At 43.0% G+C, this 17,439-nt stretch overlaps 1 protein-coding gene across 3 annotated transcripts in view; it reads right to left on the reverse strand.

Moving 5' to 3' along the window:
* bmpr1aa (bone morphogenetic protein receptor, type IAa) overlaps nt 1-17,439 on the reverse strand; it is a 165,152-nt gene that overhangs the window by 33,863 nt on the left and 113,850 nt on the right. The gene's annotated exons all lie outside the window — the stretch shown is intronic.

The raw sequence follows: 17,439 nt of genomic DNA on the forward strand, positions 1-17,439 counted from the left end.
CATAGCATGGACTCAATTGACCAAATACCGGCACTGTTTCTCCGAGCTCAGCTTTCCAAGATAAATTACATGAACATGATCATCCTAGTAAAGACAAAGGTTGGAGCAACTCAGTGGGTCAGGCAGCATTCTGGAGAACATGGAATGGTGACGTTTCGGGTCAGGTCTCTTCTCTAGTCTGACCTGAAACGTCACCTATCCATGTTCTCCAGAGTGACCTATCCATGTACTCCAGCACTTTGTGTCTTTTGTTTCAAAACCAGCATTTGCAGTTCTTTGTTTCTACTTGATAATCCTAGAATTGAGTGGAAACCGAATATCGATAATATACTGGAATCCTCCATTTTAGAACTATTAAAAATGAAATTAAAACATTTTAAATAGTTACATCATTCAAAAACATTAAGCTAAACACATTCAATGAAAAAGAAAGCTCAACCTCCCATCCTCTTGCCTTTCCTGCTTGCAACTTGATATTCCGCATGGCTCGTGGGTCAGAGGACAGATTCGGCTGCATGAAGGTTTGTCATTCACCAAGTTCCTGCACAGCTGTTGGATTCCATGTGGACTCCAGCAACAGAGTGCAAGTTTCCAGAAGAGCTTAGATAGTAACTTTAGGAATTCCACAGTCCCAGTGCAGCTGTCAGCAAAATCTGGGAGATGTCTTTGTCACTGCCAGTCGCTGAACAGACCTCTAGTGGCAAAGACTCCAACAATCCAGATATCGTAAATTCAAATCTATTAGGAAATGGAATTTATTCATTTCTAGGCTCCCACAGAAAATCAAGTCAAAAGTTGTCTGATGCTTAATTTAGAAAAATATGGAAATTGCCTCCTCTTTTCATAGTTCTATCGAACTCTCTAGGGCGGCATGGTGGCGCAGCGGTAGATTTGCAGCCTTACATCGCTAGAGACCCAGGTTTGATATTGACTACGGGAGCTTGATTGTATGGAGTTTGTACGTTCTCCCTGTGACCTGCCTGGGTTTTTTCCGAGATCTTCAGTTTCCTCCCACATTCCAAACACGTACAGGTTTGTAGGTCAATTGGCTTGGTATAAATGTAAATTGTCTCTAGTGTGTGAAGGCTAGTGTTCTTCACAATATAGAATTGCTGGTCAGTGCGGACTCGGTGGGCCGAAGGGCCAGTTTCCGTGCTTTATCTCTAAATTAAACTAAATGCAGTATCATATTAGGTGATTGTTCTTAATTCTCTCAGGATAATTAGGAATATGCCATAAATGACATTGGTATCATCCAGGGGGGGAAAAAAGTAGCAAGAGTGGCCATGTGACAAGAGTATATCAAACATTTTGCTAGGTTCCAAACACAAAAAAACGTTATGGTAGTTAAAAGCAACAAAACAATGATTTTCGAAACAAATTAAAAAAAATGTTACAAACACACACACACACTACTCACCCAATTTGTAAGTTTATTTACAATAACAACATATATTTACATTCAATGAAACATAGTAACTGGAAATTGCTATGAGCAATTTGAAATTTCCACGTATTGGTCTGAATATTTTTGGCGACCATTAAAAGACAGGACATGGAACAAGGAACTCACAAACTAATTGCTTCCTTTCATTGTTAAAATCGGAACTATCCCAGTACAATGACTTCCTATGGGGTTATTTAATTGTAAATTAAATGCTTGAAATGCCTTGGCCAATGCAAGATTAGAATTTTGTTAGAATTATTATCTTATTTATCAAAAATCAAAACATAAGCCAAGCTTTCCAGACCGGCAATGGCATTCAATGGGATGCGGCACACATTAACATAGACATTAGCCTTGCAGAACCAACTAGCAAATCACCCAAAGGAATATGAAGTACTTTTCAGGTTAATGGAATGGGAAGATTGCACAATTGCACATTAGACTCAAGGATGCTGGTTTACAAAAAAAGTGCTGGAGTAACTCAGCAGGTCTGGCAGCATCTAAGGAGAATATGGATAGGTGACGAACACAAAAAGCTGGAGTAACTCAGCGGGTCAGGCAACATCTCTGGAGTAAAGGAATAGCTGATGTTTTGGACGGAGACTTTTCTTCCGACATGAATAGGTGACGTTTCAGGCCAGGATGGTCTGAAGAAAGGTCCTATCCTGAAACGTCACTTATCCATGCTCCAGAGATGTTGTCTGACCCATTGAGTTACTCCAGCACTTGTGTCTTGAATTGTACATTAATTGCCTTGGTTTTTACTAATGTCTGTGCAACAAAGAGCCATTAAGGTTTCTCATTGGGAAGTTATGGTGGACCTTGAAATCTTCAGTCATTTGTTGCTGGTCGCTTAGATCAAATTGGGTAGGCATATAATTAATGAAAGATATTGCCCAGAAGTTCAAAGAAAGATTTCATTATCCACATAGTTCAAGTCTGGTAAAGGTCTCGATCAACAGGGGACAGATAGAAAATAGATCAATTAACTTGAAAAGATTAAAAAGGCATCAAAAATGATTGAAACCAGCAGGACTAGTCAAGAGCAATCCCTTGCCTACTTCTTAATCTTATTAAAACAGGCAGTGTATCAATCTAATTATTTTCATATTAACCCCGCGATGATCGTGACCATCAACCACAATGTTGCGGAACAACATTGCTGTATTTCACAAACTCTGTTTGTTTCAGAGCATGTTATTGTACGGACCTACTGCAAGATCTCACACTTGCAAGAAGGCACTCAGCCTTGAGCTGCAACCTTAGATGCAAGTGAAAAAGGAACGTATGTGCAATCCTAGCAGCACACTTCCAGCTACTGTAGAGTGCTGTTGTGTCAAAGACGAATGCTGTATGCTCAATACGAGATAAATGGGCTGGTGGAGAACATTACACACAGGAGTCTTGCTCTTTATGCAATGGAGCCACAGAGACCACTATAGCACTTTCAACCATATTGCCAGCAGGTGACGCAATGGAGGACGATCAAAGAATAATACTGCGCAAGTGTAGTGTTTGAATCCCAGTAATATGGGGAGGCTTGCAATGTCAGTAAATCCCCATACCTGCTCCTGATGAAGGATAAGTGAAGAATTATCCCTTTAAGAGAGCCGCACATGTGTAGTTTATGTTGATAGATACATCATGGAAATAGGCCCTCAGCCATCAATCACCCGTTCACACTAGTTCTAATGTTATCCCACTTTTACATCTACTCCCATCTAGGAGTACAGGTGCATGGTTCCTTGAAGGTTGAGTCACAGGTCACAGGTAGACAAGGTGGTCAAAAAGGCTTTTGGCACTTTGGCCATCATCAATCAGAGTATTGAGTATAGAAATTGGGAGGTCATGTTGCAGTTGTATAAGACGTTGGTGAGACTGCATTTACAATATTGTGTTCAGTTTTGGGCACCATGTTATAGGAAAGATATTGTCAAGCTTGAAACGGTTCAGAAAAGATTTACAAGAATGTTGCCAGGACTAGAGGGTGTGAGCTATCGGGAGAGGTTGAGTAGGCTGGATTTCTATTCCATGGAGCGCAGGAGGATGAGAGAAGATCTTACAGAGGTGTACAAAATCATGAGAGGAATAGATTGGGTAGATGCCCAGAGTAGGGGAATCAAGGACCAGATTCAAGGTGAAGGGAATCAAGGACATAGGTTCAAGGTGAAGGGGAAAAGATTTAATAGGAATCCGACGGGTAACTTTTTCCACACAAAGGGTGGTGGGTGTGTGGGTGTATGGGTATGGAACAAGTTGCCAGGGGAGGTAGTTGGGGCTGGAACTATCCCATCGTTTAAGAAACAGTTAGACAGGTACATGGATATGATAGGTTTGGAGGGATATGGACTAAGCGCAGGCAAGTGGGACTAGTGTAGCTGGGACATTGTTGGCCGGTGTGGGCAAGTTGGGCAGATGGGCCTGTTTCCACACTGTATCACTCTATGACTCTAACATACTAGGGGAATTCACAGAGGCCAAATAACCTATAAACTCCCACACCTTTGGAAAGTGGGAGGAAACCGGAGAACCGGAGAAAACCCACACTCAGTCACAGGGAGAACGTGCAAACTCAACACAGACAGAGCCTGAGGTCAGGATTGAACCCGGGTCTCTGGCGCGATGAGGCAGCAGCTCTACCAGCTGCGCCACCTTATGGTTTACAAATAAAAGACACAAGGTGATGGAGTAACTCAATGGGTCACACAGAGAGTTTTTCCACACAGAGAGTTGCGAGTCTGTGGAATTCTCTGCCTCAGGGGGCGGTGGAGGCCGGTTCTCTGGATACTTTCAAGAGAGAGCTAGATAGCGCTCTTAAAGATAGCGGAGTCAGAGGATGATCAGCCATGATCACATTGAATGGCGGTGCTGGCTTGAAGGGCCGAATGGCCTACTGCTGCACCTATTGTCTATTGGTCAGGCAGCATCTCTGGATAACATAGATATGTGAAGTTTCGGGTTGGTACTCTTCTTCAAGTTCTCTTTCAGTCTGTGTTAGCTACCAAAAGCAGCAGGCTGCTTGTAAACTGTGAGATGACACAGTAATGACCAACAATAGTGTGGAATTATGCCGCTGTAGGAGTTGAGAGTGGCCGTGACCTTGACTTCCAAATGCAAAACAGCCGGAATTGAACTATTATGTGTGTGCTTCGGGGTACATGTGGGCACAGATCACAGTGCCGTGAAAGCAGGCTGACAAAGAATGCAGTTCCAGTCAGTCCTTTAATCAACAGGGGGTCATGAGAAACAGGGTTAGCAAAAGCCAGATGTTCGGAGATCAATTGAGCACTTTTTTCTTTTGGGATTAGCAAACTTGTGAAACATGCTGAAGAGTTACACTTCTGTTATTTAATTTAAGTGGGTTTATGACTAGAACAAAACTTTAGTGCTAACATATTTCATGCTAGAAAGCCAGGGGGTGAATTTCCCATTGGGTGTAAAAAGCCCAAAAATTTCAAGTAAACAGTTCCAACGTATTTGCAAAATTGTCATGTAGAATTCCTTGTTTGGTTCTGTAGCCCAAAGTGTAAACATCTTTAGCTTTAACTTACTTTTATAAACCACTGCTTCCCTTTAATTCACAAGCAGACATTTGTTTTTATATTTATAAACTGCATATGTAGTACTCTATGAGAGGTCACATATGGGTTGGAGGGGAACACATGCTGATGAGCAGGTTTGCAAGTGCTACGAGGGAAGATGTGAACTCGATTGGCAGAGGATCTGCCTCAGAGGGCGGTCCAGGCCGGTTCTCTGGATGCTTTCAAGAGAGAGCATGATAGGACTCTTGAAAATAGCGGAGTCAGGGGATATGGGGAGAAGGCAGGAACGGGGTACTGATTGGGGATGATCAGCCATGATCACATTGAATGGCGGTGCTGGCTCAAAGGGCCGAATGGCCTACTCCTGCACCTATTGTCTATTGAGTGGGATTCAAAGTAACAGCGAGGCAGATAAGAGACTGGATGTTGATGCAGAAGTCAACTCCAGCAAGTTCAGTTGACAAGACAGACAGCACCATGGCATGGAATGAGGTTGGATTAAATTACTTTTATTTCAACCCCAGAGGTATGACAGTTGAACTCAAGACATGGATAGGTACATGAGAGTGGGATATTATCGCCGTTCCAGAAACGTGGCTAAGGGAGGGCAGAACTTCCCATAGGGTGAAGGGGAAAAGATTTAATAGGAATCTGGGGGGTATCTTTTTCACACAGAGGGTGGTGAGTGTATGGCCAGAGAAGGTAGTTGAGGCTGGGACTATCCCAACGTTTAAGAAACAGTTGGACAGGTACATGGATAGGACAGGTTTGCAGGGATATGGGCAGGCGGGACGAGTGTAGCTGGGACATATTGGCTGGTGAGGGCAAGTTGGGCCGAAGGGCCCGTTTCAACACTGTATCACTCTATGACTAACCAGCAGCATAATGCTCCAGCGTACAGGTGCGATTGTGGTGGAGGAAAATGAGGGGGTAGGATTTTTGATTAAAGTGAATATCAAAACAGTAGCCAGGGGTACAATTATTGAGGGATCCATCCAGTGAAACCTGATTTTTGGAGCTGAGAACTAAGCTGATCAACATGTTGGGATTTTGCTGATGGTCACCAAATAGTCAAATGGGAATTAGAGGAGCAAATATGCAGGTATAATGCAGAGTTGCAAGAATAATAGGGTCATCAGTTCGTCACAGTAAGGGATTTTAACACTCCTAACATAGTCATAGTTCTAAGGGCTTAGATGGGGCAGAATTTGTTAAGTGTTTTCAGAAAAGTTTCTTCATGGTGCAGTTTGTCTACTCTTGAGAAATAGGGCAAGGCAAGTGACTGACAGTGGGGAGCATTTTGGGGTGAGCGACCATAGTACTATTAGTTTTAAAATAGTTATGGGATGGACAAAACTGGACAACTTCATATTCTAAATTGGTGCAAAGGCAAATTTTGACAGCATTAGCTTTGTGGTTGCAAAAGTTGATATTTAAAAGAGTAGATATTGTGCAAGCAAAGAGGCATCCAGTAGTTGGGAGGCTTTTAAAAGTGAGATAGCAAGGGTTCAAGGCCTGCATGTTCCTGGTAGAGTGAAGGGCAGGGGTGGCAGGAGTAAGGAACCCTGAGTGACAAGAAATGTTGAGACACTGTCAATAAATGGAGGGATGGTTTAGGTACACTCACCTGGGATCAAATGTATCTCTGATGCGTAGAGGAGATGTTGGAGTAAATTTAAGATGGGAATCCGGATGGCAAAACTGTAACATATCCTTCCTCCATCACCCTCTGCTTTCTACCAAATCTAGCCAATTATGTATCCAGTTAGTTAGCTCTCCCTGTATTCTATGCGATCTAACCTTCCAGAGCAACCTAAACATGCAGAACCTTATCAAAGGCCTACGTTTATAGACTACATCCATAGTTTACCTCCCTGCTCTATTCAACCTTCTTGGTTACTTCTTCAAAAGATTCAAATCAAATCCGTGAGACATGATTTCCCTTCACATACTTATAAAATTTCTCTAGGTTTTCTGCAATCTTACTTACCAAAGCTATCTCGTGCCCCCGTTTTGCCATCCTGATTTCCGTCGTAAATATACTCCAACATCTGCTCTACGCATCAGAGATTCATTTGATCCCACGTGTCTGTACTGAAACCATGCTTCCTTTTATTGACCATGTCTCAACATTTCCTTTCACCCAGGGTACCAAATGTTTGTGACCAGTGGTGTGCCGCAGGGGGTCAGTGTTGGGCCCCATTGTTGTTTGTCATCAAATTAGATCAGATGGTTAGTAAGTTTGCAGATGACACCAAAATGTAGACAGTAGCCAAATCATTGGGATTTCCAATCAGTTGTATAGTGGATTATCAGAGTTCTGCTGTAAACCCAATACAAAATGGATGAGAAAAACTACAAAAAAGACGATGAAATGCCGCAACCCTTTTTGTGGATACTCAAAATTGTATTAGCGAGATGCATTTGGCAGGTTAGAAAGCATGGAAGAATTGAACTAATACATTGGTTTCAAGTCCTTAGGGTACACAAACATTTTATAATTAGTGAAGTGCTTTTTAGTGCTCATCTCACTTGGCTAGATCTCTCATTTCCCTACGGTTTTTGTGACTTTCTAAATATTTCTTAAATGCTGCTCACATCTGCTTCCACCACATCCCCTGCAGGGTACCAGGCATCTCCTACTCTTGCTTTGTAAATCTGCTTTAAACTTCCCCCCACCCCCCTCTCACTATGCTATGCCCTCTGGAATTTGACATTTCCACCCTGTTCCTGTCCATGGCTCTCATAATTTTATACGCTTCTATCAGGTCGCCTCTCAGCATCTAATGTTGCAGAGGGAAAAGAAACAGTTTGAAGGGCACAGAAATCTCAAGAGTAAATACGTGATCTAAAGAAAAGATGGTGGATGCAGGAGGTTCAGCAAACACCAACAGCCATGATGGGTGGACTCTTCACCAGTGTAGAATATAAAGTGTTGGATGGCCCAGAACTTCCTCCAACTAAACGAGAGTAAGTCTGAGGTCATCCTTCTCGGCCCCTCGGACTCAATCAAAATGATAGCAGGCAGCCTTGGAAGCCTTACCCCACTACTCAAACTTCACGTCAAAAACCTTGGAGTGATATTTGACTCAGCACTGAAATTTGACAAACAAGTCAATGCCGTGGTAAAAGCTAGCTTCTTTCAGCTTTGGATGATGGCTAAAATAAAACAATTCCTCCAGTTTGATGACCTGGAAAAGATCATCCACACATTCATCTCCTCCCGCCTAGATTACTGCAATTCCCTTTACACTGGCATCAGCCAATCTTCCCTGTCCCGCCTGCAACTGGTCCAAAACGCCGCAGCGAGACTCCTGACGGGCACCCGAAAAAGGGACCGCATCACCCCGATCCTGGCCTCTCTCCACTGGCTCCCTGTGTGGTTCCGTATAAACTTCAAAATACTTCTCCATGTCTACAAAGCCCTCAATGGGTTTGCCCCCACCTACATAAAAAGTCTTCTCACCCACCACTCCACCTCCAGGCCCCTCAGATCGGCCGACTTGGGGTTGCTGAATATCCCACGGTCTAGGCATAAGCTCAGGGGTGACTGCACCTTCGCCCCTAGACTGTGGAACAGCATCCCCTTTCCCATCAGAACTGCCCCCTCCATCGACTCTTTTAAGTCAAGACTAAAGACATCTATACTTCCAAGCCTTTCCTGACATCCTCTGAGTGAGGGCTACATGTATATATGTATGTAGTCTGTTTTGTTGTGCTATTCCTATAACAAATGTAAAGCACTTTGGCCAACGAGAGTTGTTTTTTAAATGTGCTATATAAATAAATGTGACTTGACTTGACTTGACTTAACTAGAAGCCATCTATAGTCTGAAGAAGGGTTTCGGCCCGAAACGTTGCCTATTTCCTTCGCTCCATAGATGCTGCTGCACCCGCTGAGTTTCTCCAGCTTTCTTGTGTAACCTATAGTCCAACCACCCTGGCCCCAGGCAGTGAGAGCTAACAACAGGGCGAGAGAGGCACACTGCCCAGTGGAAGGAATACCTTAAAGACTGAAGAAGGGTCTCGGCACGAAACGTCACCCATTCCTTTTATCCAGAGATGCTGTCTGTCCCGCTGAGTTACTCCAGTTTTTTGTGTCTATCTACTTTAAAGACCTCCTCAAATACAACTCTGCTCTTGACATGAGGTCTTTGGACTCAACTCCACAGCATTCACAATATCTCGTATATTTTTATTAGTCACATCAAGTATCAGATAACTTTCTTAGTAATCAAAACACACAAAAAATATAAATTGATGTGAAATAGAGAGAGGCTGTATTATTTTAGACAAGTATGAATGGTAGAGAGAGTTTGGGGAATTATGGTGATTTAGCAATAAATTAACTGAACCAATTTAAGAGTGGAATAAATTAGCACACAAAATTAAATCCTGAACCCTACCCTGTCAGAAGCTATAAACGCTATTAAATCTTTGCATGGCATACATAATAATAGATTGTACTTCCCTCAAGAGTAACTTGGCTGAACCACTGGCATTTCAGTTTTAATTAAACTCCTGGCAAGCAGATCTGACCCTACTAATGATACTACCTCAGCAAAGCCATTGAACCCAATCATCTGGCAAACATCAACTACGCAGGCATTTTCTGTTCAACATGCAGAGGCACACAACTACCATGTACAAGTGGTTCTTTATAACTATCTGAGTCTGTCAACCCAGTTCACACATGATCAATCAAGCACACTATTACAGACCTGATCAGGGAATTATCTTATCTGCTTGGATGCCTGCCAGCATTGTCAGCAGCCCAAAAGGACAAAGACAAATTTGGTGACAGCCCTAGTCCTTCGAAAGGAGTCTATATAAAGTTCTCACAGAAAGACCACTGAAATATTCCAAATTATCCCAAATAAGTTGATAACGGCACCAGTTCAAAGTGTTTAACATTACATTTTAAATCATTGGGCCACGTCTACAGATCTTGTGTCCTGCTGGATTGAAGGCTGGTTCAGTCTTTAGTATTTAATGCATCTGGCATTGGCAGATTTCACAATGTGCAAACAAAATATTGCGAGAGTGGTTTTCACTGATTATGGAGAAAACAAAAAAGAAATCCGTAAAAGTGACACACTTACAAAAGTAGTAATCAGGTGGACAACCTCTATAGTCTGTTGGTGTAAATATTTGCAAACTGTTTCATGCGAATCCACTATGGGGCGCTACACTGTACAATTTTTCATTGAGCTTAATTAACGTTGTTATGCTAAAATGTTGGCTTCCTCCGAGTGATTAATGTTTCATTCAAGTTTTCGAAATTGATGCAATAAAACATCTTGTATTGGCTCCAAGAGCTATTGGTTATGCCGCACTCAGGAAGTGGCAGTGTGTGGAGAGAAATAAATTTACCAGCAATTAGACGATGACTTCCTGTATGAGCTTCCTGCTGTTAAAAACCCAACAGCATAGTTCATCACAGCACAAATCCTTAGGTCATCCACTGTTTCCGCTGCTTGTTTTATTTTCAAAAGAAATTGAAGGTACATGTCCACTGATGTCAGGATATTTCTCACTTAGTGAATGTCAGTCAATGGGATTCAGTGATTTTCTGCCACACACTTGCATAAGTGAAAAACAGAATTCCTAGTTTTTCGCCCTCATTAAACTGTTACAATTGAGCAGGTTTACTTCACATCAGTTTTTTTTTTCCCCGATTTGTGTTCCTTTTTAAATGTCATGATAATCTGCAGCCTAATAAACCATTCAACAAGCTAGGCACTAAGTGCTGGAATAACTCAGCACGGCAGGCAGCATCTTTGGTGAGAAGGAATGGGTGACATTTCGGGTTGGGACCCGAGAGTCAAGGAAGACGTTCCAGCAAGTTTTTTTTCTCCGTTGGGATCAGTGATACATTTATTGATACTACAAAACACCATGAAGAATTTCTCCGCATATTCCTCCAGTTACATTTAAACCGTTTGAGTATGAAGCGTGTGATATGGTTTGCTTTTGGTCCCATATTTTGACCAGTGCCAGCCTAGTCCTTGAAGGTTCGCCACTGTAAGTTTACCAGTAACAAGAAGCCATCAATGAAGAAGCAGATAACCAAGGCTCCGTACTCGGCCCCCTCCTCTTCATCATCTACATCCTCCCCCATGGTCAGATACTCCGCCACTTCAACCTGGACTTCCACTGTTACGCCGATGACACCCAGATCTACCTCGGCACCAAATCCCTCCACAACCCCCCCCCTCTCCCAGATCAACTCCTGTTTGTCAGCTATAAAAACCTGGATGAAACATAACTTCCTCAAACTCAACAGCGATATGATAGAATTCCTCCTCATAGGCTCCAAATCCACACTCAGCAAAATCAATAACCCCATTCTCACCATCGACGGCACCACTGTCTCCCCATCTCCCCAGGCCCGCAACCTTGGCGTGATCTTTGATTCCACCCTCTCCCTTGAGCCTCACATCCGCCATGTCATTAAAACCTCCTTCTTTCATCTCCGCAACATCGCCAAACTCAGACCCTCTCTCACACCTCCCGCTGCTGAAAGACTCATCCATGCCTTCATCTCCTCCCGACTGGACTATTGCAACTCACTTCTCCTTGGCATCAGCTCCACCTACATCAACCGACTCCAACTGGTCCAGAACGCAGCCGCCCGACTCATCACCCACACCAAATCCTGGCATCACATCACTCCAGTCCTCAAACAACTTCACTGGCTTCCCATCTCCCACCGGATCACCTACAAAATCCTGGTCCTCACCTACAAAGCCCTCCACCATCTGCCCCCCCCATATCTCACTGACCTCCTCTCCCCCTACCAACCCTCACAGTCCCTCAGATCCACATCAGCCGGTCTCCTCTCCATCCACAAGTCCAACCTCCGCAGTTTTGGGGACAGAGCCTTCTCCAGGGCAGCTCCCAGGCTCTGGAACTCCCTCCCCCAACTGATCCACAATTCCGTGTCCCTCACCATCTTCCAGTCCCACCTCAAGACCCATCTCTTCACCTCTGCCTATCCTTAGCCTCACGTCCCCCTCCCTTTTCATCTGTGCATGAATTGCCTATATTGTGTTTTGAATTGAATTCTGTCTTTAATTTGTGTACTAGTAATGTCTCTACTATTTATTTCATTCCCCTTACATGTTTTTCCTCTACCTGCTAAATTTTTGTAAGGTGTCCTTGAGACTCTTGAAAGGCGCCCATAAATAAAATGTATTATTATTATTATTAGACAACGAGTGGCTTGTCCACTCACCAGGAGGTGAGGCTGCCAGTATTTGGCAGGGACAGCATTGCCTCCTGCAGCTCAGAGTCTGCCTCATGGCCATTAGGCTTTGAGCCTCCATGCTGCTCTTCCTCTAGACTTCCTGAGCTGTGCAGCATGCAGCAAAACATCATCCATGATGAACTCTCTGCACTTGATGGACATAAAGGGAGAGGGCACCCTTGAACTGACACAGGCAAGAGACTCAATTTTGAAATACCAATGTCATTTTCCAATTATTTTGTACATGCGATTTTGTATTCTAGTACTACCACTCAAATGTTCAGTTCAGTTCAGTTTTATTTGTCATATGTAGGTTAACTCAGGGTCAACGGTACAGCGGAATGCTTTGGTTGGAATGAAAATTGGTGTAAAATGGCAGGGCTTCAAGACTTTAGAGATGCAGCGAGGAAACAGGCCCTTCGGCCCGAGTCCACACCAACGAGCGATCACCCCATACACTAACACAATTCTACACAGTAGGAATAATTTTACAAACCTGTACGTCTTTGCAATGTGGGAGGAAATTGGAGCACTTGGAGAAACCCCACGCAGTCACAGGGAGAACGTACAAGCTCTGTACAGTCAGGATCAAACCCGGGTCTCTAGCATCGTAAGGCAGCAACTCTACCGTTGTGCCACTGTGCCGCCCAGCAATGTCATTACTGAGGTGCCCATTACAAATGGAAAGCAATCCCTGGTAGTGTTAGGATAACCTATGTACTTTGGGAGATTTTTGACCAATGTCAATTTGTGAAATTGACCATTGTGATCCCTCAGTGTTTTCAGAATTTCCCTTTAAATATCGAGGAGAGTAACAAAATATATACTCAGCCATTGTGATGGGACTGAATTTCAGCAGTCTAAAATTGGTACTCAAAGCAACAGTCTATGTGAGAAAGACTACAAATATGCATTGCACGAATGGTGACATTGAAACTTAAGCGCCCGACAGCTGGAAAATCAAAAATACAGAGGTGCCAGGTCCAAGTTTACATTTTTACTGGTAGCATGATCTACTCTGGGCCAAACTGTTTTTTTTTTTGTTTTTTTTGCAACTTGCCCCTAAAATGTAGGGTGCTAATTGATCAGATTTCTAGGTTACCTTTCGATGTAAACTAACCATATATTTTATCATTTTTAAGAAAGAAAAACTGCTTTTATTGATAGTTTTGCAAAGTATCAGGATAAGATTCTAAATAATTACTGCATCTGTATTCACCAAGGGGAAGGATATGGAAGACATTGTATTCCAGAAGGAGTACATGATCTGTAGGTCAGTACTAAGAAAGAGATTGTGTTAGATGTCATGGGACACATAAAGGCTTGGTAAATCCCCAGGGCTGGATGGGATCAACGGGAAGCGAGGAAAGGAATAGTTTTGGCCCTGACGGAGAATTCAGCAATTTGTTTGTCAAAGGTAAGATGCCAAATGACTGAAGGATAGCAAACGTTGTTCCTTTATTTAAGAAAGAGAGATAATGTCAGGTAATTACTGGCCTGTATGCCTTACATTACATGGAAATTTAGTTTAGTCTAAAGATACAGCACGGGAATAGGTCCTTCGGCCCACCAAGTGCATGCTGCCTGTCGATCGATCACCTGTTCACACTGGTTACATGTTATCCCCCTTTTGCAAAGACTCCCTACGCACAAGGGGCAATGTTACAGAGGCCAATTAACCTACAAACCTGCACATCTCTGGGATGCGAGAGGAAACCGGAGCACCCAAAAGAGAGCCACGCAGTCACAGGAAGAATGTGCACATAGACAGCACCAGAGGTCAGAAATGAACCTGGGTCTCTGGAACTGTGTAGCGGCAGCTCTACCAACTGTGCCACTCCAAATTATTGGAGAAAATCTTAAGGGATTGGATCTATGCAGGTCTGGAAAAGTGTGGGCTGATCAGTGACAGTGAGAATGCCTCAGGGCAGGGGAAATCCTGCCTCGCTAATATTATTATTTTTTTAAGGAGTTAACAATTAAGATTAATGAAGCATTGTCTACATGGACGACATTAATAACATGGCAATATTGGTCAAGTCCCACAAAGTAGGCTTGCCCTGAAGATTAAAGCACCTGGGATCCAGGGTGAACTGGATAATTGGAATGAAAATAGGCTTGTTGACAGGAGGCAGAGAGTAGCGGTGGAAGGATCCTGTTCTGATTGGAAGTCTGTGACCACGGGTGTACCGCAGAGTTGAGCCGAGACTTGTTTGTGAAATATACTAATGATTTGGAAGTGAATGTATGAGAAATGATTAGAAGTTTACCAATGACAGAAAGGTTGGTGGTGTTCTGGATAGTGAGGCAGGTTGTCTAAGACTGCAGATGGATACAGAGCGGAGGAAATGCTGGGTGGATTATTGGTAGGTAGAATTTAATCCTGATAACTGTGAGATGATGCTTTTTGAAGTCAAATAGGGTTAAGATATATATAGTCAATGGTAGGGCATAAAGAAATCTGGATGAATAGAAGGACCTTGGAGATCATCCATAATTCCTTGAAAGCAGCAGCACAGGTAGATCGGATGGTGAATTGAAGGACTTCAGTCACAGGGAGAGATCGGATAGACTGGGTTTGCCCAGAGCCAAGGAGGCTGTTGGGTGACCTGATAGAGGAACATAACAATATATGATGCATAGACAGGGCACAGTATCAAACACAAGGTGGCATAGGTTTAAGGAATGATGAAAGACGTTTTAAAGGGGATTTGAGGAGAAGGTTTTCTCTGCACAGAGAGTAGCCGATATCTGGAATGCAATGCCAGAGAAGGTTATGGAGTGAGATACAATCATCAGGCAGCCTCTTAAGCAGGCTAGGTAAAAGGGATTAGATACAAAAAAGGTCAGCATGTATTTGGTGGGCCAAAGTGTCCTTTATCGCGTCCTGCAACTCTGACTCTTTCAGGTCATTCAGAGGTATTCAATGTTATTTTGTTATTCAAGCTGATCAGGATCAATCTGTATAGTAACTCCATTACCTGGTTTGGATCCAGTCTTTATTACCCCTACTCAAAAAAATCATGGGATATGTGATTAGGTGGGATAGGGACCAAATTTCCATTCCTCTTCATGTGATTCACACAGAGAGTGGTGAATCTCTGGAACTCTCTGCCACAGCGGGTAGCCGAGGCCAGTTCATTGGCTATATTTAAGAGGGAGTTAGATGTGGCCCTTGTGGCTAAGGGGATCAGAGGGTATGGAGAGAAGGCAGGTACGGGATACTGAGTTGGATGATCAGCCATGATCATATTGAATGGCGGTGCAGGCTCGAAAGGCCGAATGGCCTACTCCTGCACCTAATTTCTATGTTTCTATGTCTATGTTTCTATGTGAAGTTGTGCTTCCTAAGGCAGTCTCTGATCACCCAGTTGTCATTTTAAGGTTCTGTCTCTTTGCCACCCTGATTCAGCTTTAAAATTAATCTAAATACAAATTAGGTTGCCTTTGGTTTGTAACATAGCATTTCATCTTAATTTAATTATTTAGTACCTTCTAATTGTCTCACCGCCTTGGTGCTGACTGCTTGTTCACTGTCAGGCATCTTACCTGAACATCTATGACGTGAAGGAAAGATTGCCGTCTTTATGCTGACCTTTTACTATAAAATAACAAAATCAAGCAGCAACCTGTCCTTTCATGATCGGCACAAAGGCCACGGTGGTTACTCATCAATGATCGAAGCAGGAATTCCTCTATCAAGGAGGTTGCCATATGCTTTCACCTGTCTCAACTGGTTTCTATACTGGCCATGAATTAAACTTTGATTATATAGTTAGGTTTACAGATGCTAATTTTATGCAACTAAAAACATTTTTTTTTTTTTTAATTATCATTTATTTCCCTTTCAAGTGAATCTTCTTTGCATCAGCACAATCTTGCTGGGAAAGTATTTGATGTGCTCCGTCTGTAAGGCACTTAAAAAAAAAACCAGTGCAACTCCAATAATCCATCATGCCTGGGATCTTGGCTGTACCGGATGGGCAGGCTTTCTGGACTATTGGATGTTTTCCCCATTAATAACCCAACTTTCTTCAAATTCACTATTTGCAAATGTTACAGTATATTATAATAAATGTCCTAGTGAACCCTGTGTATAGAATTCAAGTGCCCCAGAGAGCTTCACAGAACCTGGTGAGCTTCAAAGAAGGGAGGGACCAAGGGGTCTGATGAGCTTCTGGTAGTGTGTGACCCCGGGCCCTGGTGAGCTTCAGGGAAGACTTAGACCCAGGGCCCTCGTGCGTTTCTGGGTATTATGTGACCAAAGGCCCTAGTTCAGGCAACTGTGAGACCCAGGGCCCTGCTGAGCTCCAGGTAAGTCTTAGACCCAGGGCCCTGGCAAGCTTCACAGATGTGTAGGGGAAACATCACCTGTGTTAAATATTTGGAACATGCCTAGTGGCACAGTGGCAGAGCTTTGAAAATCACAAACTCCCTCTGACGGTGCTGTGATCAGATGGAGAGGAGAAAATACCACAAATTAAAATTGAAACCTAAACACATTCATGTACTTTACTTCTGAGCTTAGCATGGACCACTCACATTGAAACTAGGCTTGGCATCCTTCTTCAACATGAAACATAAAATATGTAGAGCAAATGGCATTGTCAAACTTTATATTGAATTTCTTCCCTCCTTCCATGTTCTTCATCTTTAACTTCCCTCACCCTAACCTTCACATCGGTGTCTCCTAGCTCCCATCTCCTAGTTTTGCCATTTCCTTAAGATACCATCACAATCCTACCCAATTCCTACCCCCGACCCAAAACAATGCATTTTGGGACCCTTCTTCACACTGTATGCTCCAGTCTGAAGAAGGGTTCTGACCCAAATGTTGCCTATTCATGTCCTTCAGAGATACTGCCTGACCCACTGAGTTACTCCAGAACTTTGTGTTTTGCACTACCTCTTAACTCCCTCATTTGGGCCATATCACTAACCCAGTAACTTCTACACTCTAGGAGTAAGCTGAAAATAAAAGCTTAGGGCATTTGCTGTTGGCAACTGAAAACAGTCAAAACCATTGATGACCACACAATTCCCTTTTCTCAACCTTTCAACAATGAAAACATGAAACATTAGAAACCTACAGATTCATCAAAAGTGAAGAACCAGCAATATAATCAAAAGAACAGAAAATGTTGGGATCACACAGTTGATTCATGGTGGCGACTTTTTAATGCAACTGCAGAAATTCTCTT

Source organism: Leucoraja erinacea, chromosome 34, assembly GCF_028641065.1.
Source record: "Leucoraja erinacea ecotype New England chromosome 34, Leri_hhj_1, whole genome shotgun sequence".
Lineage (NCBI taxonomy): Eukaryota > Metazoa > Chordata > Chondrichthyes > Rajiformes > Rajidae > Leucoraja > Leucoraja erinaceus.